General features: G+C 41.9%; 1 long non-coding RNA gene across 1 annotated transcript; it reads left to right on the plus strand.

The window, feature by feature from the left end:
• Positions 1 to 7,338: 7,338 nt before the first annotated feature.
• On the plus strand, positions 7,339 to 22,149 carry LOC147362734 (uncharacterized). Its single transcript, XR_015135781.1, has 3 exons — positions 7,339 to 7,522; positions 7,831 to 8,056; positions 21,949 to 22,149. It is a non-coding gene; the product is annotated as an uncharacterized LOC147362734 (long non-coding RNA).
• Positions 22,150 to 22,842: the final 693 nt, after the last annotated feature.

Below are 22,842 nucleotides of genomic sequence, written 5' to 3' on the forward strand. Positions count from 1 at the left end.
CTCCGAACAGTTTTTCAGCATACATTTATACGGAAACCCAAAAGGAATGTTTGAAAATATGAGTTATAATTTAGTACCACTTGCTAAAAATAACTTTCCTTAAGACTAGATTTGACTAGATATTTTTAGTTCAGAAACTAAGGGTTAATGGAGATGTTATTAGGAGTCGTACTTTGCTGCAGGTCATAGATCATGAAGAACAAGTGAGTTTTTTCATGTAGCGGGAACAAAGGTTTTTATCTTCGGGTGAAAAATCTCCCCAGAAATGTTTAATGCTGAGAGGGAAGTGACAGGCCATTTGAACAAGTAGAAGAATGTGCTCACTTTTGCTTCCCAACAATGGAGTGTCTCCCTTCTGAGGAAACTTGGAACTCATTTTCTTCAGGAAATGTGCTACATTTATCCTGAAATATAGAGCTCCTGCTTCCCACTCTGCCTTTTATTACGACTTCTTGCCCATGCTAATACTCTGAGAACAAAGGTGTGAAATACAGCTCTATTAAACGGAAATGTAAATCCTTCCTTTCTTCATTCATTCATCTTTCTTCCTTTTTCTTCCTCCCTCCCTCCCTTCCTTCTTTCCCTCCTTACTCCCCCAGCTGATCTCTCTCTCCTTTTTCTTCTTTCTTTCCTTGGACCTGTGGTTTAGTTAAGAGCGTGCACAGGTGTGCCTGATCTCATGCCTATATTTAAATCTCTTCCCAGAGATGAGGGTCTATTACCCCTTGGTATTAGAAATTTTGCTTGAGAAACAAGGGGAATAGACAAAGCTAGTTATTGTTGTTGCATCCCTTCATCTTCTCAGATTATACTAGACTGAGATTCCTCCATCTGTGCATCTGTGCTCCATACCTGCACACGTGCACGCACGCACACACACACACACACACACACACTCTCTCTCTCTCTCTCTCTCTGTCTCTCCTGGTCCATCTCCAAGCTAAGCCTGTGTCCCCTGCTTTCCTCTTCAGTCTGGGAAGAGTTCTCCTCCTACTGTAGTATTTATGTATATATCAACTGGGCATCTTGTCTGATCAGTAGATTTCCGACAAGGATACACATGCATGCCTAGTCACTTAGTCATGTCCGACTCTTTGTGACCCGTTGGACTGTAGCCTGCCAGGCTGCTCTTTCCATGGGGTATTTCAGGCAACAATACTGGAGTGGGTTGCTGTTTCCTTTTCCAGGTGATCTTCCCAGCCCAGGAATAAGGACAGAGATTCTAAGTTTCTTAGAAACTCCCAGCTGACTTGGGTGTGGATGGTCTGTGAACCGCACACTGAGTATCAAGGGTAGAAAGGGCAGAGCAGTAATATTGAATTCAAGAGACCAGAGTGAATTGTTTGTGTTTTGTTACAAACTGCCTGTGTGACCTTCTGGAGTCCTTTCTTATTTTTAGGTCCCTGGTATGCCCACTTAAGAATTGAGGGAACTGGGCCAGCTAACTTCCAAGATCTTTTCTGATGTTGTCTTACTCAATTTTAGATTTTTACTATTTCTAGTCTGTTCAGGAGCTCTACTAAGAAGCAAAGAACAAAGCAAGCCTCAAGCTTATATGGTGGAAAGTGGGTGGGAACACATTAAGGGAAGCAAAAGGCAAAGAGACTCCTTTTCCTACTACTGTGAGCCTTGTCCACGGTATGGCTGCCTTAAAAGCACTGACTAATAAGAAAATGCTAACATTCACTACTAAAGTCCCACTGGCTTTGCATTCATCACCTGGACTTTTGTAAGAATTAAATGAGATAGTGCAAGGATGTCCATCAACACAGAGAGGCTGATGTTTGATACGCTCACACATCAGAGTCTTATACAACCATTGAAAGGAATAAGAACTAAAGGGATGGACTTGGCAGGGATTTCCATGATGTATAATTGATTTGAAAAAGAAAGAAGTAGATCAAGTGTGTATTGCATTATCCAGTTTTGGCAGAACAGTGCCATGCATGTGCATGTCTATCCACAGACCACCCTATTAAAATTGCTGCCACTCCTGCTTATTACCCTCCTGTTCTGCTTTGCTTTTCCTCTTACTGTTTCCCTTCTTCTGTGCTTATTGTGGGTCTCCTCTCATTAGAATATATCAGTTGTATGAGGTGTGGAATCTTCATGGGCTTTTGTGTTGTTGGTTTGTGTCTTCTTTCCTTCATTCTTGCATCCTCAGAATCTAGCATAGTACTTGGCACACAACTGGTGCCTAGTAAATGCATGTCAATTGAGTGACTGTTTGAACTGAGTGAATGAATGCACATGAAGATGAAGGAAATATGGAAGGCATAATGTGAGGTGGAAGGCATGAGGGGGTAAGTTAAAGAAAAGAGAAAGAAACAAGCTGCATTGGCAACAGGATGGTGATAAAACTGTATTTATGTGTCCATGTGTTTGTGCCTGAGTCACTCAATACGCAGGTGATGAATGGACCTCCTGAGACATCTAACAGACATTCTGCAGCTACTTCCTTCATCTCTCATTTTCATGTGATCTCGGGATTGATGAAGGAGTTACCTAGTAGTGACACTGGTACAGCAGTCCATTCTCTGTATCATCTCCCCACCCCCGCCAGATCCTACGTGCTGACAATCAAAGATGTGACTTCTGATCCCCATACTGCTACCATCAGGGAGTGTGGCCCTGGGCAAGTCAGTTCTTTGCCCTGGGCCTTGGTTTGATTATCTTTAAAATAGACCCAGTGACACTGTTCTCAGCACACATGCAGGTGCTCGTGAAGGTGGTGCAGACAGTCCTGTCCTCCTACTCGGGGCTCTTCCTCTAGATCTCTGACCCACTTTCCCTCCCAGGCTGTGGTTACAAATGCAAATGCTTGTTTCACATTCAGACGCTTGGTCGTGAGTCTCTATGCAATAACACCATCTGCCTGATCTGTCTGCAAAGCATCATCGCAGTCAGGATAGGGATTGTGTCTTATCTCTGAATTGTCAGCACTCAGCCAAGGGCCTGGTTCAGAGCAGGGGCCCAGACCTCTTTGCTAAGCTCTGTGAATGTACACACCAGATGTCATCCGGGATCATCTTACTTCTCTGGGTTCAGGTAGACTTGGCTCAAATACTCAGTCGCATGACTTGGATGAGTCCAGACTCTGGCAGATAAATCTGAGAATTCTGGCCTTTATTCCTACTGCTTTCCGCTGTTTCTTCTCTGTGATTTCACCTGTTCTCTTGGTTTTTACATTCTCCAAACTGAGCCCAAAATTCTGCCCCTAAACGAATCCTCATTCAAAAAATAAAAATCACTTGAGCTAAGGCTATTACAGATCCAGGAGATGTTTCTGAAGAGTCAGATAGTCTTGCCTCACCTATGTGACTTTTGAAATCCATATAGGTATCACCTCTGCCACTGAAAAGACTTTCAAAACCATTGACTCAGCATTCAACTTTCTGGCTGAAACTAGTTTCCCCAGAAAGTATTCACTTCTTTGCCAGGCCCTTGTTCCTCCCCAACCAATCTAGAAATTCCAGCAAATAAAATTTCTCCAGCCTCCAGGCAAGTGTACCAAATCATTATGATGCTCTTTCCACAGTCTTATATTAACCTAAATGAAGTTCCAGATGCATCTCAGAATATGGCACATACATCTCTACACTTAGTCCCCATGGATGGAGACAGATATTTGCACAAATGATATACACCTGACATGGTACTCTATGTACAGTTAGAGAGTTTAGGGCAAATGAGGTGCTATATATGAAAAGCAAACAAATATTAACCTTTGGGAGTAACATGTATTAATGAACTCTTGATGTATTCAGTATTCACTTACTAAGCATTTGCTAAAGGTGTTGACTTCTGTGCTGTAGGCTGGTCACCCTGAGGTGAATTCACCTTCTGTTAGGAGAGAGGACATGCACCCACATTTCTTTAATACAGGTTCAGTTCAGTTCAGTTCAGTCGCTCAGTTGTGTCTGACTCTTTGCGACCCCATGAATCTCAGCACACCAGGCCTCCCTGTCCATCACCAACTCCCGGAGTTCACACAAACTCATGTGCATCGAGTCGGTGATGTCATCCAGGCATCTCATCCTTTGTCATCCCCTTCTCCTCCTGCCCCCAATCCCTCCCAGCATCAGAGTCTTTTCCAATGAGTCAACTCTTTGCATGAGGTGGCCAAAGTATTGGAGTTTCAGCTTCAGCATCAGTCCTTCCAATGAAGACCCAGGACTGGTCTCCTTCAGAATGGACTGGTTGGATCTCCTTGCAGTCCAAGGGACCCACAAGAGTCTTCTCCAACACCACAGTTCAAAAGCATCAATTCTTGGGTGCTCAGCTTTTTTCACAGTCCAACTCTCACATTCATACATGACCACAGGAAAAACCATAGCCTTGACTAGACGGACCTTTGTTGGCAAAGTAATATCTCTGCTTTTTAATATGCTATCTAGGTTGGTCATAACTTTTCTTCCAAGGAGTAAGCGTCTTTTAATTTCATGGCTGCAGTCACCATCTACAGTGATTTTGGAGCCCAAAAAAATGAAGTCTGACACTTTCCACTGTTTCCCCATCTATTTCTCATGAAGTGATGGGACCAGATGCCATGATCTTAGTTCTCTGAATGTAGAGCTTTAAGCCAACTTTTTCACTCTCCGGTTTTACTTTCATCAAGAGGCTCTTTAGTTCTTCACTTTCTGCCATAAGGGTGGTGTCATCTGCATATCTGAGGTTATTGATATTTCTATCAGCAATCTTGATTCCAGCTTGTGCTTCACCCAGCCCAGCATTTCTCATGATGTACTCTGCATATAAGTTAAATAAGCAGGGTGACAATATACAGCCTTGACATACTCCTTTTCCTATTTGGAACCAGTCTGTTGTTCCGTGTCAAGTTCTAACTGTTGCTTCCTGACCTGCATATATATTTCTCAAGAGGCAGGTCAGGTGGTCTGGTATTCCCATCTCTTTCAGAATTTCCACAGTTTATTGTGATCCACACAGTCAAAGGCTTTAGCATAGTCATGAACTGTTAATATAGGTTAGAAACTGTTAATATCATAGAATAGAGGTAAAAACAGGGCATGGGGTTCAGAAACAGAAGGATACCATTATGGACACATCTATGCTGTGATTGTAGGGGATGGCACAGCTGTCTGCCAGGACTGCCAGGACAAAAATGTTGTAGATTGCGTGACTTCTATACCAGACATTTTTTCTTAACAGTTCTGGAGGCTGGAAATCCAAGATCACAGTTGATTTGATTCCTGATGAGGACTGTCTGCCTAGCTTGCAAGTGGCCACATTTCTACAGTATTTTCAGGTGGTAAAAAGAGTGAGCAGTCTCAAGGATTTCTTTTTATAAGGACACTAATCCTATTGGATCAGGGCCCCACCCTTACAACCTCATTGAACCTTAATAACCTACATTAAAAAACTTGTTTCCAAATATAGTCACATGGAGGATAAGAGCTTTAACATATGGATTTTGTCCATAACAGATGGTATCTTGGAAAACATCCTAAAAGGGTATCTAGTGGTAAGGGCATTTCAGACAAAAGGAAGATTAAAAAATGGTAATATAATAACAACAACAACTGCATACTCTGTTTCTGTGAGGGGCCTTATGGATATCACTTTCCAATTCCAACAATAATATCACTGGGAGAACCTTATAGCCCTCATCTAACAGATGGGAAAACTTAGGCTCTGAGAAGCGAGTTATACCAGATCATTCCATGGGCTAATGGGTAGAGATAAGGTTGAACTCAGCTTTAACTATTATAAACTAGCACTATCATGTTTGAGACCCTTAAAAGTCTTTGTGCAAATGCCATGCATGACCGCACTCAGGTTCCCAGGGGGACTCTGGAATCTCAACTTTTAGTAGCAGGGAACAAAACCAGAGCTCTTCTCGAGTCTTTCAATGCCTTTTGCTTGCTTAGAATGTTGAAGAGTCAATATATACATAAATCCCAAGTATCTTCATTTTACTTTCACACCAGCACAATAGGTAACAGAACTCTCTCCTGTAGTCTAAATAGCTTTTGTGTCAGCCTACAGGTTCTTAAGCCAAATTTGCAGTTCTAGAAGCAATTCCTCAGACTTGGTTGCGTGGAGGGAGACAGCTAAATACTTCTTTGCCTTTTCTTTTCTGCCAAATCGAGTTTCTTACAAAACAGGGGAAACAAAATCTTGATAGTGATTCATAGGCAGTTTCTACTCTTTTTTCAACTTTCTGAAAAGTAGTTACATTTCTTTCCTCCCACCCCTCCTCTTATTCTCACTGTGTATTAAAATTCAACTTGAAGTCTGTCTGGGTCTAGCAGAATCTCTAAATGTGCCTGGGCTGAAGCCATGTTAACAAGAATCAGTGTTGGTGGGTGTATGTTTCACAAATGGAACAGAGGAAATGTGTATCCTTATACCATTTATTTAATCATCTGAACCTAGGTTTCTTCTGCTCTCAAGATTGTTTTGGGGAAAAATGCATAGTAAACTACCAAGGCACAAAGTAGATACTCAAAAATGACTAAAAAGTTGTTTAATTTCTATCATTGCCACTTGAAAACATTAGCAGCACGAGTTATGTATTTTATGGTTTAATGTTGACTCTCAGAGGAAATTCAGAAATACATTGTCTGATCTGGAATTAGTGTCTTTAGATCAGTCTGGACCTGGCTGGCTCTGTTGCTCACAGCCTGTTAGGAATGACAGCAGGGGGATGTGTTGGGCTATAATTTACTGAGCATCACAATAAAATACACTGTGTCACTCCATCCTTCCATTAACTTCATGGTGTTACCGATGAAGAGATCAAACTTTCAAATCACGCATCTAGAGGCAACATCTTCAGGATTCCAAGTGTGTTGGATTCCAGTTGCTTCTGTTTGACTCAAAAGCCCATGTTCTTTTGTATGATACACAGTTGCTGTAAGAAAAGACTTCACTCTTTAGAAGTGCCCTTTCATGCTTTGTGTGGAGGTGGGCTGAAGTGGTAGTGAACACCCTCCTCTTAAGAGTCACAGATGGGGCTCACAGATCTAGCTCTGCTGCTAATGTGGCGGTGACCTTGGAAAGCCTTTGAATTACTCTCTCCCCCTCTGTGAAGGAAGGAGGTTGAATCAGATGACTTTCAAGGTCTCTTCCAGCCCCAAGGTAAGAGCATTATTTAGCTCATCCTGACAAGAGGATCCAGTTGCCAAAGCAAACATGCTCAGGCTCCAGGTGTCTTTGGTTTCAAAGAGTAAGAGTGAAGAGGGAGGAGTGCACTCCCAGAGCACAAGCTGTCCCTGTTCCAGCGCTGGTTGACACCCATTTCAACCACCTACCCTGAGGTGCTGTAATCCTCATCATAAGCCAGTTTCCTGAAAGTCAAAACCTAGAGATCATCTCAAATCAAAGGCACTCTTTAAAGGGACTCAGGAAGCAACACAGGCATTTTTCAAAAAGATGATGACCTAGTTCTGGAAATCACCTCCTTCGTTCAGTCAGAAGTTTACCAAGACGGCTGAGCACATGCACGATATGAAGATTGATCCATGGACTCAGCTTGAGACACGTGTCTTGCTTTATGAAGGTGATCATGATATATTGGGGAAAATAAGGGGGTTGTAATCAAATGTGTGTTGTTATTCTGACTTTACCCCTTGTTAGCTGTGTAACCTTAGGACAAGTCCATGGACTTTGCTGAGATCCAGTTTATGTATCTGTGTAATTCAAGATATCGATCTTGCAAGATGTGAAGTTAATATATGTAAAATTCTTGACAAAATATGGCTTAAGGAATACTGGGGCACGTTGAGAAGCAGAGTGAGTTTTTAGAGATTTTTATATGGCAGTCATTATACTTATGTGTCCCTATTTTCTATAACCTTCCATCTTCAGCTTCCCTAGGATGTCTGGGGTTGGAAGCTAGGCTAGCCCAGACTGTCACTGAGGAGAGCAGAGCTGGAGCTCTCATTCTGAAAGGTCAGTCTGGAACGCCTAGAGCCTTATTGAGGACAACAGCTGTAGCTGCAAATCCACACAGCAAGGCAAAGCAACTGTACCATGATTAAGGATCGGAACCCAAAGGAGTGAAGCAAGGCGGATGAAGAAAAAGGATAAGGAGGTGAGAGTGGTAGTCAAAAGTAACTACTATTCAGTGTGCTTATAATTTAACTGTTACTTTATATATCTTCTCCAAGCAGTCATAACCAACAAGGTCAGAACTTTTCTTGGTAATATGTGCTTACTTTCTTCCCAAGCTGCCAGAGACCTGACACTCAGTCTCTCCTGAAACAGAAGAATTAATATGTGACGGAACTTTTTAACCTCATCACTTTAAGGAGTAGGGACTATTTTAGCAATTTATCCTCGGAGGAACTAGGTATGACTTTTCTGTTGGGGATGTGAATTTTACCAACAGGAAATGTGGTTGCTGTTGGGGCTGGGGCTAAGCCTGAGAAGACTCTGGAAAATGTGTTCCTTTACCCCCTGCAGTCACCTGAAAGGGACAGAAGTCTTTGAAAATAAATATCAATTGATTTACAACCAGGATAAAAAAGAACAAAGGGAAAACAAGAGTTCCGCTGGACTTCTGAGAACATTTGTGTTGTCCTGTAACTAAAGGCTTACAGTGGAAGTTGCAAATTAAATGTGAATGAGATCAAGTTAAAAGGTGATTTTTGTTTGAGGCAAATGCTTCGACATAATGTTTCTATACTGTTATGTTTGGAGTGAATACAAGCAGATGTGTCAGAGATAAGCTAGGTAAAACATGAGCAGCATCTTCCTTTGATATGAGTCATTTTTTTCTGATTACATCTGATCTGCATGCTTGGGGGCGTGGCTGAGTTCTGAGCTACAAGGGCTGGGTGGGTCTCTCTCCGTTTTCTCCATTGTTCTCTGAGGAGCTCTAAATATTCCGAAGGGTATCTAAGAGGTGACATGTGTAAGCATCTCCAAATCCTCCCCACTCTCTGCTCAACCATAAGGGCTCCATTTATATATGATTCATATAAGAGGCTCCCACCCACAATTTCATCACTTTTCTAAATGGATTCTAGATAGCACGGCTCAATAGAACTTACTGTGAAGATGGATGTCTTCCATACTGTCTACCTATGATAGTCACCACTAGTTACCTGTGGCTATTAAGCACTTGAAATGTGGCTAGTGAAAATGAGGAATGAAATCTTGTTTTTAATTAATTTAGTTTGCAATTGTCACATGCCTAGTTACTATCAGGGCTTCCCGTTGGGAAGACTCCCTGGAGAAGGAAACACCAACCCACTCCAGTATTCTTGCCTGGAGAATCCCATGGATAGAGGAGCCTGGCGGGCTACAGTCCATGGGGTTGCAAAGAGTCAGACATGACTGAGTGATTAAACCAAACCAAAGCGACTAACTATCAGCCTATTCTTAAGGATGATTTTGAGTCCATATGCTCTGACTCTGTGACCAGAGTCTAAGCATTTCCCAAGGCAAGGCAATGACAGAGAGCACAGTGTTTAAGGAAGAAATGCAAATATCTCAGTAAGAGCTGAGCTAAAGGAAGTGGTATTTGTAGAGTTGAAAAAGGTAGACACAAGCTATAGCCCACATCCTTGTAATTAAGGCTTTGGTGGTGGTGGTGTAGTCGCTAAGTTGTGTCTGATCCCTGTAACCCCATGGATTGTAGCCCACCAGGGTCGTCTGTCCATGGGATTCTCCAGGCAAGAATACTGAAGTGGGTTGCCATTTCCTCCTCTAGGGGATCTTCCAGACCCAGGGGTCCAACCCACATCTCCTGCATTGCAGATGAATTCTTTACCACTAGCCACCTGGGAAGCCAATTAAGGCTTTTCTTGTAAGCTTAAAGAGGAATGTCTGTGTGTGTGTTTGTCACTCGGTCGTGTCCATGGACTGTAGCCCACAAGGCCCCTCTGACCATGGAATTCTCCAGGCAAGAATACTGTAGTGGGTTGCCATGCCCTTCTTCAGGGGATCTTCCCAAATCAGGGACTGAACCCATGTCTCCCGCCTTGCAGGCAGATTCTTTATGGTTTGAGCTACCCAGGAAGGAATGCTTTGTCTATTATTAATATTTAGCTGTAGGAAAGAGCTGTGTGAAAGGTGTTCTGACCATGGTAGAAACATGCAGCAGCGAGGAAGCTGAAGGCAAGGGCACCCAGCTCTCTTTCTTTTTGCTCTTTGGTCACCTATTGGTTCCCTGCTTTGGCCAAATCGAACAGGAAGTCCAGGCTGCAGTCCGCAGACTCCAGCTTCCTGGGCTACCAAGTACGATGGACAGGAGGGGAGGGGAGATCTAGAGGATAGGGGAGATCTAGAGGAGGAACAACTGAGCACATGGCACCCATGTCAGGCCGCATATCAGGAAGAGTGAGAACAGAGACAGAAACGTCGGGGGCGTCCATTTCACCTTTGAAATAAGAGTTCAAACTATGCTGTCAATTAAATTTCATTAAAAGAGAATGGTAGAAATGAAAGATTACATGTGGTAAAGGAATGACTTTTTAGGGAGGCCACACATGTGACTAAGTTACCTTTGCAAAGCAAAAAAAAAAAAAAAAAAGATGTGGCTCTACGTCCCTGGTGGTCCAATGGTTAAGACTCTGAGCTTCCAAGACAAGTGGTGCAGGTTCCAACCCTGGTCAGGGAACTGAGATCCCACATGCAACTTGGCACGGTCAAAAAAAAAAAAAAAAAAAAAGTGACACATTATATTCTTCAAAGATGGTCATCATCAGATTTCCCATTCTGCATGCCCTCCTTACAGGGGAATGATGATGCTCTTTCCCTTTGAGGGGTGGGGGTCTGTTTCCTACTGTTGAATCAAGACAGGTTTCTAATCCCAGAGGAAGGACACCCAGTGACTTCTGCAGCGGGATCACAGAATGCCATTCAGCCTCCACAGGGCTCTTCTGAGATATTTGCTCTTGGAACCCAGCCGTTATGCAAAATGAAGTCCAAGCTTGTCCGTATGGAGAGAAAATGCAGGGAGACCACAAGGAGAGTTCCAGCTGAGACCCATGCTGAAGTTCCAGCCAACCTCCAGTCTCAACCAGCAGACTGGATGGAGATATCTCAGGTGTTTCCCATCCCCCAGTCACACAGTCACACACTTTTCCCCTCTCCCAAGGGCCAGCCATTCACATCTTTCTAGTTAAAGCCCCAAATTGTTTAGAACAGATATGTCCTCCCAACTCCTGTCTGAACTCCTGACCCACAGAATCCGGGAACATCACAAAAGTTTTTTTTTTTTTTTTTTTTTGAGACCATTGCACTTTGGGACAATTTGTTACACAACCATAGTCATTAGGACATTAATGTATTTAGAATAATGAGGAAAGGTCATTTAAGGAGTATCTTCTTTTTAGCAGAAAGAAATCTAACTCATTCCTGAAGGTCTTCTCATGACTGTGAGCTACAAGCACAGGAAAATGAGCAAGTGGCAGAGGCAAGAACAGGAGTGAAAAGGGCAGAGAAGTATGAACCTGGAGAAGCTGAAAGGAAAGGAAAGGGGGTCCTTCTCCTTCTCAGACACATGGGAGGGATTAGAGCCAGTGAACGGGCAGAGGGGAACCAAGAGAAAACCCCTTTTGGAAGGTCCTGCGGCACAGTGCTTGAGAACACTGCTGCTGCTGCTGCTAAGTCACTTCAGTCGTGTCTGACACTGTGCGACCCCATAGACAGCAGCCCACCAGGCTTCCCTGTCCCTGGGATTCTCCAGGCAAGAACACTGGAGTGGGTTGCCATTTCTTTCTCCAATGCATGAAAGTGAAAAGTGAAAGTGAAGTCTCTCAGTCGTGTCTGACTCTTCTCGACTCCATGGACTGCAGCCCACCAGGCTCCTCCATCCATGGGATTTTCCAGGCAAGAGTACTGGAGTGGGTTGCCATTGCCTTAGCTACATATCAAACAAAGCTTAGTTTGAATCTTGTCTGGCAGAAACCAAGTTACTTAAAACCTCTGGGTTTTTCTCATCAGTAAAACTGGTGCAGCGATACATACTTTGCATCCGGTATGCTGGTGATTCATACATGAAAGTGCCTTATATATCATTGTGGGTGAATAGTTCTCAATATACCTTCAATAAAGAAGGCTGAGTATTGAAGAATTGATGCTTTTGAATTGTGGTGCTGGAGAAGATTCTTGAGAGTCCCTTGGACAGCAAGAAAATCAAACTAGTCTATCCTAAAGGAAATCAACCCTGAATTGGAAGGACTGATGCTGAAGCTGAAGCTCCAGTACTTTGGCCACTTGATGAAAAGAGCTGACTCATTGGAAAAGACCCTGATGCCGGGAAAGATTGAAGGTAGGAGGAGAAGGGGGAAGCAGAAGATGAGATGTTTGAATGGCATCACTGACTCAATGGACATGAGTTTGAGCAAACTCAGGGATATTGTGAAGGGCAGGGAAGCCGGGTATGCTGCAGTCCATGGGGTCACAAGGAGTTGGACATGACTTAACATCTGAACAACAAAAACAGTACCCACAATAGCAAGTTCTGGTGCTTCTTATGAATGTTACAAAATGAATATCTCAGTTAACATTGATACGTAGAACAGAAACTCTGCTTAGGTTGCCAACTCTTGTAATGAATTGAGATCTCCCAGAGCTTAACACTAAATATATAGTTAGAGATAGGTTTAATCCATCCTTCTGACCCACTTTTTCAAAAATCCCACAAAGAATAATCTATCAAGGAATCAGTTTAAAAAATTAGAATGAATCAAAGATAATTGAACAATCAACCAAGTCTTCTAAGTCTGTGGTTCATACAAGTGATAAAATAGAAAGGAAAACAGTATGTTTGTGTGAATGGAGTGGGCTTGTTTTCCATGTAGTATGATTCACCAAATTCCTCAGCCAGTCAAAATGGGGAGAATAGAAATGTGAGGTTTGTGATGACTCTGTGTTGTTTTGGTAAAACAAAACAAATCTCTGTGTGTATAATTTTATGCTATTTTTCTGAACTATGTGGGGTAAGCCTTCAATTTTTCCCCATTTGTTTTAAATAAGTAGCTCTAGAAAGTTGGTTTCATATGTGAAAGCAGAGAGGGGCTGGCCCACTTTCCTTCCATGCTTCCTCCTACCCAGCCTCTAAAAAAGGGTGCGCTAGTCCCTACCATCCATGTGGGTGGCAACTCTGTTCTTGGTTCAGGGAGAGAAAGCACAGGCAAATAAGAGAGGCTTTTTAACAAGTTGTAGGACTTGAAAATCTTGCATTTTTAGTAATCCAAGGAAAATATAATAAAGTCAATTATTGTTAAGATGTAATAGAGTTCATCACACTTGGTTATTGTTACATGGTGCCAAGCTTGGAAAAGGCATTTTTTAATTGTTTTGTGAAAAGCTTGATTTCCAAAGGGATCTCCAGCGTTATCAGTGGCAATGATTTATCACATCAATTTTTACTTGCTCTGTAGTGTGTGTAGGCTTCCCCAGTGGCTCAGTGATAAAGAATCTGCCTGCAATGCAGGAATTGAAGGAGTTGCAGGAGCCGCGGGTTCCATCCTTGGGTCAGGAAGATCGCCTGAAGAAGGAAATGGCAACCCACTCCAGTATTCTTGCCTGGGAAACCATGGACAGAGAAGCCTGGCGGGCTACAGTCTATCGGGTTGCAATAAGAGTCAGACACGACTGAGAACACACAGAGTGTGTGCTCACCAGGATATCAGCAATGAATTTAAAAATTAGAGTGCTAAATAATGTATATCATCAAGGATAAAGAAAAAAATCTCATAATAAATATTTGCAAATTATTTAAAACAGTAAAAAATAAATTAGTAAGCGACTTGCGATCAGATAATCTTATGAGTTGAAGGAGGAAAAGTCCCAATCTAACTGAGTTTGGATGTTTGATTTGGATGTTTGATGTGTTCTCTTTGAACTTGACTTACTCAGGTTTCATTTTATTATACACCATGTCTTGTGCTCTGAGATACTCTTTACCTACCACCATTAAAGTGATTTTGTAATGAAGTTGCTTATTGTTCAAGCAGTTGGGTTCATTGGGGGCAATTTATAGCCACCACAAAAAGACAAGGTGAAAATCAATGGCCTGCAATGTTCCCAGGCACGATTTTTATTTATAGATATTGGAAGTGACTGAATCATCCAGAGATGCAGGAAGTATTGAGGGTCTAGGACACAGAGACAGTAATATCTCTGTCTTGTGATGTTGCTTCCTTTGCCTTCTTTTTTGGCATGAGAAAACAGAAATCTCATCCTTTGACCTGGAAACTACAAAAATATTCCTTGGGAAAGAGCAGGATTGGTGAGTACAGGGGCAATCGTTATGTCTGTCTGGATGTCAGAACATGTGTTCAACTAGGTTTATTGACTAGCTGTGGAGGTATTTGAACAAACTCATCAATATCTTTAAGAACTGCACTTCTCAAACTTCTTTTATGTGCTCAGATCTATTACATCCATTCACAGACTTTTATCAAAATAAAATTCAGAGAGGTGGACTTGATAAAAATATTCTACTAAATGAGAAACCAAGAGTAGCACAGAACTCAGCGACATGGTTTTAGGAGGGTGTATAAGGCAAGAATGAGGAAGTTAACTTTCACCATGATCAGTTATGACTATGGGGATTCCCAGATGGCAGAGGATTGTCTGAAAAAATTTATTTTATATAATTTTAGGAAGATAGGCTTCATTTATGACTATTAGAGGCATTTGCAAGACATAACCTAAGTAAAGTTGTGCTTATGTTCATGAAATAAGCTAGATTAAATTTTGCTTATGTAGCTTAACTGGTTTTATATGCTTGGGGAATGTTCAGGTAGTTACTAGCTTAACACCTATCTGATTCATGTCCATACAGAAACAAAAAAAGAAAAGCAAATTGACTGACTGGCTAATTGTCACACATTTATGCCATGATAAACTAATTCCAGCTGAGCTACTTCAAATTCTAGGGTCTTCCCTGTAGCTCAAATGGTAAAGAATCTGCCTGAAATGCAGGAGACCTGGGTTTGATCCCTGAGTTAGGAAGATCCTTTGGAGAAGGGAATGGCAATCCACTCTAGTATTCTTGCCTGGAGAATCCCATGGACAGAGGAGCCTGGTGGGCTACAGTCCATGGGATCACAAAAAGTCGGACATGACTGAGTGACACGACTGAGTGATGCTGTTAAAGTGCTGCACTCAATATGCCAATGAATATGAAAAACTCAGCAGTGGCCACAGGTCTAGAAAAGGTCAGTTTTCATTCCAATCCCAAAGAAAGGCAATGCCAAAGAATGTTCAAACTACCATAATGTTATGCTCATTTCACACACTAGCAAGGTGATGCTCAAAATCCTTCAATCTAGGCTTTGACAGTATGTGAACAAAGAATTTCCAAATGTACAAGCTGGATTTAGAAAAGGCAGAGGAACCAGAGATCAAATTGCCAACACCTGCTGGATCATAGAAAAAGCAAAGGAATTCCAAAAAACCATCTATCTCTGCTTTACTGACAAAGCTAAATCCTTTGACTCCATGGCTCACAAAAAACTGTGGAAAATTCTTAAAGAGATGGGAATACCAGACCACCTTACCTGCCTCCTAAGAAATCTGTATGCAGGTCAAGAAGCAACAGCTAGAACCAGACATGGAACAACATGGACTCATTCCAAATTGGGAAAGGAGTACATCAAGGCTGTATATTGTCACCCTGCTTATTTACTTATATGCAAAGTACATCATGCAAAATGCCAGACTGGATTAATCACAAGCTGGAATCAAGATTGCTGAGAGAAATATCAACCACCTCATATATGCAGATGGTACCACTCTAATGGCAGAAAGCAAAGAGGAAGTAAAAAAGCTTCTTAATGAGGGCAAAGGAGGAGAGTGAAAAAGCTGGCTTAAAACTCAACATTCAAAAAACTAAGGTCATGACATCTAGTCCCATCACTTTACGGCAAATAATAGTAGAAGGGGGAAAGTGAAAACAGTGACAGACTGTATTTTCTTGTGCTCTAAAATCACTGCGGACAGTGACTGTAGCCATGAAATTAAAGATGCTTGCTCATTGGAAGAAAAAGTTTGACAAACCTTGACAGCATATTAAAAAGCAGAGAGATTACTTTGCCTACAAAGGTCCATATAGTTCAAGCTATGGTTTTCCCAGTAGTCATATACAGATGTAAGATTTGGACTATAAAGATGGCACAGTGTCAAAGAATTGATGCTTTTCAATTGTGGTGCTGGAAAAGATGCTTGAGAGTTTCTTGGACAGCAAGGAGATCAAGCCAGTCAATCCTAAAGGAAATCAGTCCTGAATATTCATTGGAAGGACTGATGCTGAAGCTGAAACTCCAACACTTTGGCCACCTGATGCAGAGCCCACTCATTGGAAAAGACCCTGAAGCTAGGAAAGATTGAGGGCAGGAGGAGAAGGGGATGACAAAGAATGAGATGGTTGGATAGCATCACTGACTAAATGCACATAGGTTTGGGCAAATTCAGGGAGATAGTGAAGGACAGGGAAGTCTGGCATACTTCAGTCCATGTGGTGGCAAAGAGCTGGACACAACTTAGAGACTGAACAAACTATCCCTGGTGGCTCAGATGATAAAGATTTCACCTGAAATACAAGAGACCTGGGTTCAATCCTTAGGTCAGAAAGATCCCCTGGAGGATGGGATAGCTACCCAACCCAGTATTCCTACCTGGAGAATTCCATGGACAGAGGAGTCTGGCAGGCTTCAGTCCATGGGATTTCAAAAGTCAGACATGGCTGAGAGACTAACACTTTCATTTTTAAACCACACATATACATAGTGTCTTACATAGAATAATGACTTCCAGAGTGTCTGCAGTCTAGTCTAAGAACATGTAACTATGTTGCATTCCATGGCAGAAGAGGCTTTCCAGATAGGATTACGATTTTTGAATTTAAAAATACAGAAATGATCCTGGATTATCTGGGTAGATCTAACCAAATCATAGAATGCCTTAAAAGCAGAGAACTCTAATATTGGAATCAATGAGATACTGCAAAGAAGCTGAAGCGATTCAAACCTGTGATGGACATGACCCATCATTGTTGCAAATGGACCACGTGGAAAGCATGAGGAGAAAGGCAAGTGACTTCTAGAAGCAAGAGAATGAGAACCTCAGTCCCACAATTGCAATAAACCCATGTAGTCAGCAAACCAAATGAGCTTGGAAGCAGTTCCTTCCCCAAAACTTTCAAAAAGGAGCTCAGCCTGGACACCACCTTGACTTTGGCCTTGTGAAACCCTAAGTAGAGAAACCATCCTGTACTCTGGCTTCTGACAGTTTTCACAGAACTGCAAGCTAATAGATGAAGATTGTCCTATGCTGCTACATTTGACTAATTTGTTATGACAGCAATAGAAAACTAAGGCATACAGTTTGTGATTTGAGTTGAGTGACTTTTCTCCATTTAAATGCACCAATGAAACATCCAAAGAGTCTTTTCTAATTTCCTCCCAGTAATACAATTCTAAGATTCCATTTTACCTTTATGCAATTTTAGCTCAAAAAGCCCAAAGGCTGCAATTACCGAGCAGGGATAATAAGATACCTAATGTATGCTACCTGAAGAAAACTGGACGTGTTAATTTTCATGAAGAATCTCCAGTGAATTTCCTGAGAAATTTCATTTTCTAGCACCTTTCAGCCCACAGCAATTTTCAGTTTGGGGTCTACAGCTGGTACAATCAATCCTGTGATGAATTGATTGTATACACCATCATTTTTCAAAGAAAAGTTCATTGCTACTTCACCTGAAGTGGGATGCAAGGAACCCAAGACATGTTGTCTTTATGGAAAAAATAACTGTCCATTACTGTACTGAAAAAATGCTCTTGACCTCATTGAGTAATGATTCTGTCTCCTTTGGAGCTGCTTCACTTTCTGCCTTGGCTTTTCCCGTGCTGTCTTCTCATGAAGGTACTTGAGAGTGTAGTTTATCCTTTGGTGTACATCCCATGTTCCTTGGTAGCAGAAAGTGTACCTCTCACATATTTATATTTTTGCAAGGGTCTAGAATGTGGCCTTTTAATTAATGCAAGAAAATCTGTACAAAAAGTTGAAGGCTTTGCAAGCTCAGCCACCTAGTTCTTTGCTAGTTTCTAGGGATGCATTAGCCAGTCAGATATATGTTTTCTGCTCTTAAGACACTCACAGGTTAATAGTGGTTGAGGTATACAAGCAAAAGTTTATGACACAATGTGACGAGAAATATACCTTGTGAATATACAGAGTGTTAGAAGCACAATGAGGAAACAAGTGTATCTTTTGTGGGGAGGAGGGATGTCATAGGTTTGCAGCAGAAACAGTCTTGAAGGGTGAAAACATGGGAACTGGGGAAGAAAAATGGACTTGCTCTCTGAACAGTTTGGGTGGGCACAGGGGGGTAGCAGAAGATGAAGTCAGAGAAGCAGAAAGGACATGGTGAATAGCCAGTCTGCCATGGGACCTCACACTGAGGACAATGATAAGGGAGTGATAAGAGCTGTGTCCATATCCATATCCATGTCAGCATTCAGATGCTCACAACTGAGAGGCTTTACGGGTAGGATTTAAGGGCAGTCAGAGTGGGGTGTGACAGCCATCAGGCAGCTGCTGTCTTATTCTCAGGGTAGAATAGAAGCTGAAAGCAGGGTGGTGGTTTTAAGGCTAAAAAGGACTGGTAGCCTTTATAAGAGATGTAGCATGGAGACTGTAGACATATAATTGAAAGTCACCAGCCAACGACTACATTTTGAATGGAAAAGTATAATTAAGGGTATTGTTTGGTGACACAAAATAAAGATGCCAGGTAAAGCAGTGGCTGTCTTTGCTGAAAGCAGCTCAACTTAATTGAAAGTGCTTGGTGACTGACATAAGCCAATTCTCTCTCTCTTACGAAAACAAACAAAAAGGCATTTCTGTTTCATCTGAGCTTCTCAATGCCAACAGAAGCAAATGCATTACCTGAAAGCACTCACGTGTTGGATGTGTTAGTTGCTTAGTCGTGTCAGACTCTTTGCGACCTCATAGACTGTAGTCCACCAGTCTCCTCTGTCCATGGAATACTCCAGGCAACAACACTGGAGTGAGTGGCCATTCCCTTCTCCAAAGGATCTTCCTGACTCGGGGATCGAACCCGTGTCTCCTGTATTTCAGGCAGATTCTTTACTGTCTGAGCCTCCAGGGAAGCCCGAAAGCACTCAAGGACCCACAAAAATGTACATGGATTGGAAATTAGCTAAGATCTCTCCATTGAAAGGGTTTTCTTGCACTGCCAACACTAGGCAGATCTCAGTAAATGTTAGTTTGGATAGAAACTCATATCTGAATGTAATCTCTTCACTTTTTTTTTTTATAACCAAGTTGGAGATGAAGAGGGGCTGTTTGAAAATTGTCCTGGAGCAGAGGGAGAAAAACATGAAAGGTGATGGCACAGAAGGTCGAGTCAGACCCGTGTGTGTGAGATTAACTCTGTAGGCGTCAGTGGAGGTGGGCAGGAGGGACTGAGCTTCTTAGCACTCTTCTGTGTTAGAGCAAATGATCTGCATATGACACATAAGTGAACACAACACAGCACTGAGAACTCTGACCTGTGTGCTCAGAAAATTCTATTTGGCTAGTACATTTCATAAGGTCCTAGTTCAATCTCTAAATGTCACTGAACAAGGGGAAAATGACATGTTTATGTAAATAGAACTATCATCCCCAGCCGGGGAGGAGGAAACCAGCTTCCATCCCATTTCAAATGAATGAATGAGTGACTGAATTCCAAGGTATTAGTGGTCATTGGAACTTAATTACTCATGAAAATAATGCAACCCCCAAAAAACATCTTATGATTTTTTTCTTTCTTTCTTTCTTTTTAATTATGATTTCAAATTCCATAGTGATAGGACTTGTACTGTTGGCAAGTATTTTGTAGCTCTCCTTCTCTGTATTTCAGAGTTCCTTGGAATAATTGTTTGTTTAAAAATTACAAAAAGTGAGGCCTGTGGTAAAGGTTTTAATGATCATCTAGTCATAAAAAAGTAGTTATTTTTAAATTTTCTAGTTATTTTGAAAGAGGGAATTAAATATGGAGAATTCATTACAAAGTAGTAGAAGAACTAAAGAAACAAAATTTGGGAGGGATATAGAAAAAACTTTAAGAACTAAACAATAAAAAAAAAAAAAAAAAAACTTCTAAAAAGTGGGCAGAAGTTATGTCATCAAAATGGCAACGTAGGAGACCCCAGCCTCCGGCCTCCCAGAAAGATCAACAATTAGACAGCTGTCCAAGAACAAAAACAGCTCTGGGAGAGTTCTGGGGTCAAATTAGCAATCGGCAGCAGCACAGTGAAACAAAAGATCTAAGAAAAAAAGCACAAAAATAGAAGGAAGAAAGTTTCATGTTGCCTGCGTCTTCCCATCCGTCAAGCTGGAACTTCTCAGAACCAAGGAGAAACTTCCCAAGTAGAAAGAGTTGCCCTCATCAGGACAGGAAGAGTAGGGTAAAGGAGCAGCTTCCTCAGCTTTTGGGGTACCGCACCAAGGTCCCACTTGCAGGAGCATCCAAGAAGTGGGGGTGATCAGGATTCAATCTGCAACAAGCCCAGCAGGTTTTGCCACTGAAGAGACCAATGGTCAGTCCCCCGCAGACTCCATCAGCTTCAGATTCCCTGGAACTGCCTGAGTCCCTGCCAGCTCCCTCCATGTTCAACATCACTAACCATCAGGAAAATGCAAATGAAAACCATGATGCACTATCACCTCACACCTGTTAGAATGGCTATCGTCAAAAAGACAACAAATAGGGCTTCTCTGGTGGCTCAGTGGTAAAGACTCCACCTGCCAATTCGGGCGACAGGGGTTCAGTCCCTGGTCCAGGAAGATCCCACATGCTGTGGAGCAGCTAAGCCCATGAGCTGCAACTATTGAGTTGGTGCTCTAGAGCCACTGAGCCGCATCTACTGAGCCCATGTGCTGCAGCTACTGAAGCCCATGCACCCTAGAGCCCGTGCTCTGCAATGGGGGAGACCACCGCAATGAGAAAGCCCATGCATTGCAACTAGGGAGTAGCCCCATTCTCTGCAACTAGAGAAAAGCCCACACAGCAGCTAAGACCCAGAACAGCCAAAATAATAATAATAAAAGACAACAAATAGCTAGTGTTGGCAAGAAGGTGGAGAAAAAGGAGCCCTTGTGTACTACTGGTAGTAATGTAAACTGGGGATTTAATGTATAGCCTGATGATTATAGTCAATAATACTGTATTATGTACTTGAAAGTTGCTAGGAAAATAGATCTTAAATGTTCTCACCACAAAAATAAATGGTAATTACGTGACATAATGGAGGTATTACACTTTGGTGGTAACCATTTTGAAAATACAAGTATATCAAATCAACAAGTACACTTTAAACTTACACAGTGTTGTATGTGAATTATATCTTAATAAATCCGGAAAACATTAAAGAAATAAACAAAAATGAAACAAAACTAAAAAGTGGTGAAAGATATGAACAGATACCTCACTGTGGAAGATAACGTGGCTGGAAAATAAGCATATGAAAAGATGCTAAAGATCCTATATCATTGGAGAAGGCAATGGCATTAGGAAAGTGTAAATTAAAGCAACAAAATACCACGGCACACCTATCAGAATGGCCCAAATCTGGGACATGGATAATGCCAATACTGGTGAGGAGGTTGAGAAACAGGAACAGTCACTCACTGTTGCTGAGAATGTGAAATGGTACAATCACTCTGGAAGACAATTTGTCTGTATCTTACAAAACTAAGTATACTTTAATCTTAGATCCAACAATCCCACTCCTTGGTGTTCAAAACTTGACTTTGACAACCTACATCCACACAAAGCTTTCACATGAATGTGTAGAGCAGCTTTCTCATGATTGCCAAAACTTGGAAGCAATAAAGATGTCTTTCAGTCAGTAAGTGGATAAATAAACTACGGTACATCCAGACAATGGAATATGATTCAGCTGTAAAAAGAAATGAGCTATGCAACTCTTTTTTAATTTCATTTCATTTCAGAAAGAATTGGCTGCTTATCCTCTGCCTTCAAATCTATCAGCAGAACCCCCTCCACTCCCCTGCCCCACCCCCAACCCCCTCCACTGGCAGAAAGTAAAGGAAAACCAGCTGGAATGGAAGCCCAGGGAGAGTGTTTGCAGACTTCAGCCCTCTGCAGTACACAGGGAATCTTTTGGACAGTCAACAAAGAAGTCTTGGCAGGTAATTTCGAGAAAGACTGAAAAGGTTTCTCCCCTTTTGTATCTGCTGATCTTATCTCTTGCAGATTCAGCTCAAAAGCAATCAATTTAAAAACAATTGGAGCTGCCGCTACTACCCAAAGTCTTATGCAAAGTGCCCTACCAGCTACTTTGTATTCATTATCTCAAATTCTCATAACAACCCAGGGACAGTCTCTTGAAAATACCCATTATATAGAAAACTGTGACTCAGAGACATTAAGTCACTGCTCCAAGGTCAAATAGCTCTTAAGTGGCAAACTGCATAGACAATCTCTATTTCATTTGCCATCAGATTCTGCTCTGTTTTTATAACTCTGGTAGCTCTTACCTAATCAGAAATTGATCTTTTTTTAATTTCCTAAAGTCATCACAAGGGTAGTTCATCCTAAAATGTGTAAACAAACAGACGCAAAACCAAGGCCACAGAAGAGCATTCTCAAATCCAGTTATTTGCCTCCCTCCTTCCTCTTTCCCTGGTGACGTTAAACTAACGTACTCTTGTAGAGTACATCTTCTCAAGCAGATAGATAAGATATTGAAGGAACAGAGGAGGGACACTGGATGTGTTGGAGGATCCCAGAGTTATGTGCCAGAGGAGGACTCAGCATGAGGGTCAAAGACTGGACGAGAGTGTGCGAAGAAGCCTTGCCATCGAAGAGTGAAGGCCCCCCTG

The sequence above is a fragment of the Bos grunniens genome, chromosome 11, assembly GCF_055505025.1.
Source record: "Bos grunniens cultivar Pamir isolate PY7600 chromosome 11, Bosgru_T2T1.0, whole genome shotgun sequence".
Lineage (NCBI taxonomy): Eukaryota > Metazoa > Chordata > Mammalia > Artiodactyla > Bovidae > Bos > Bos grunniens.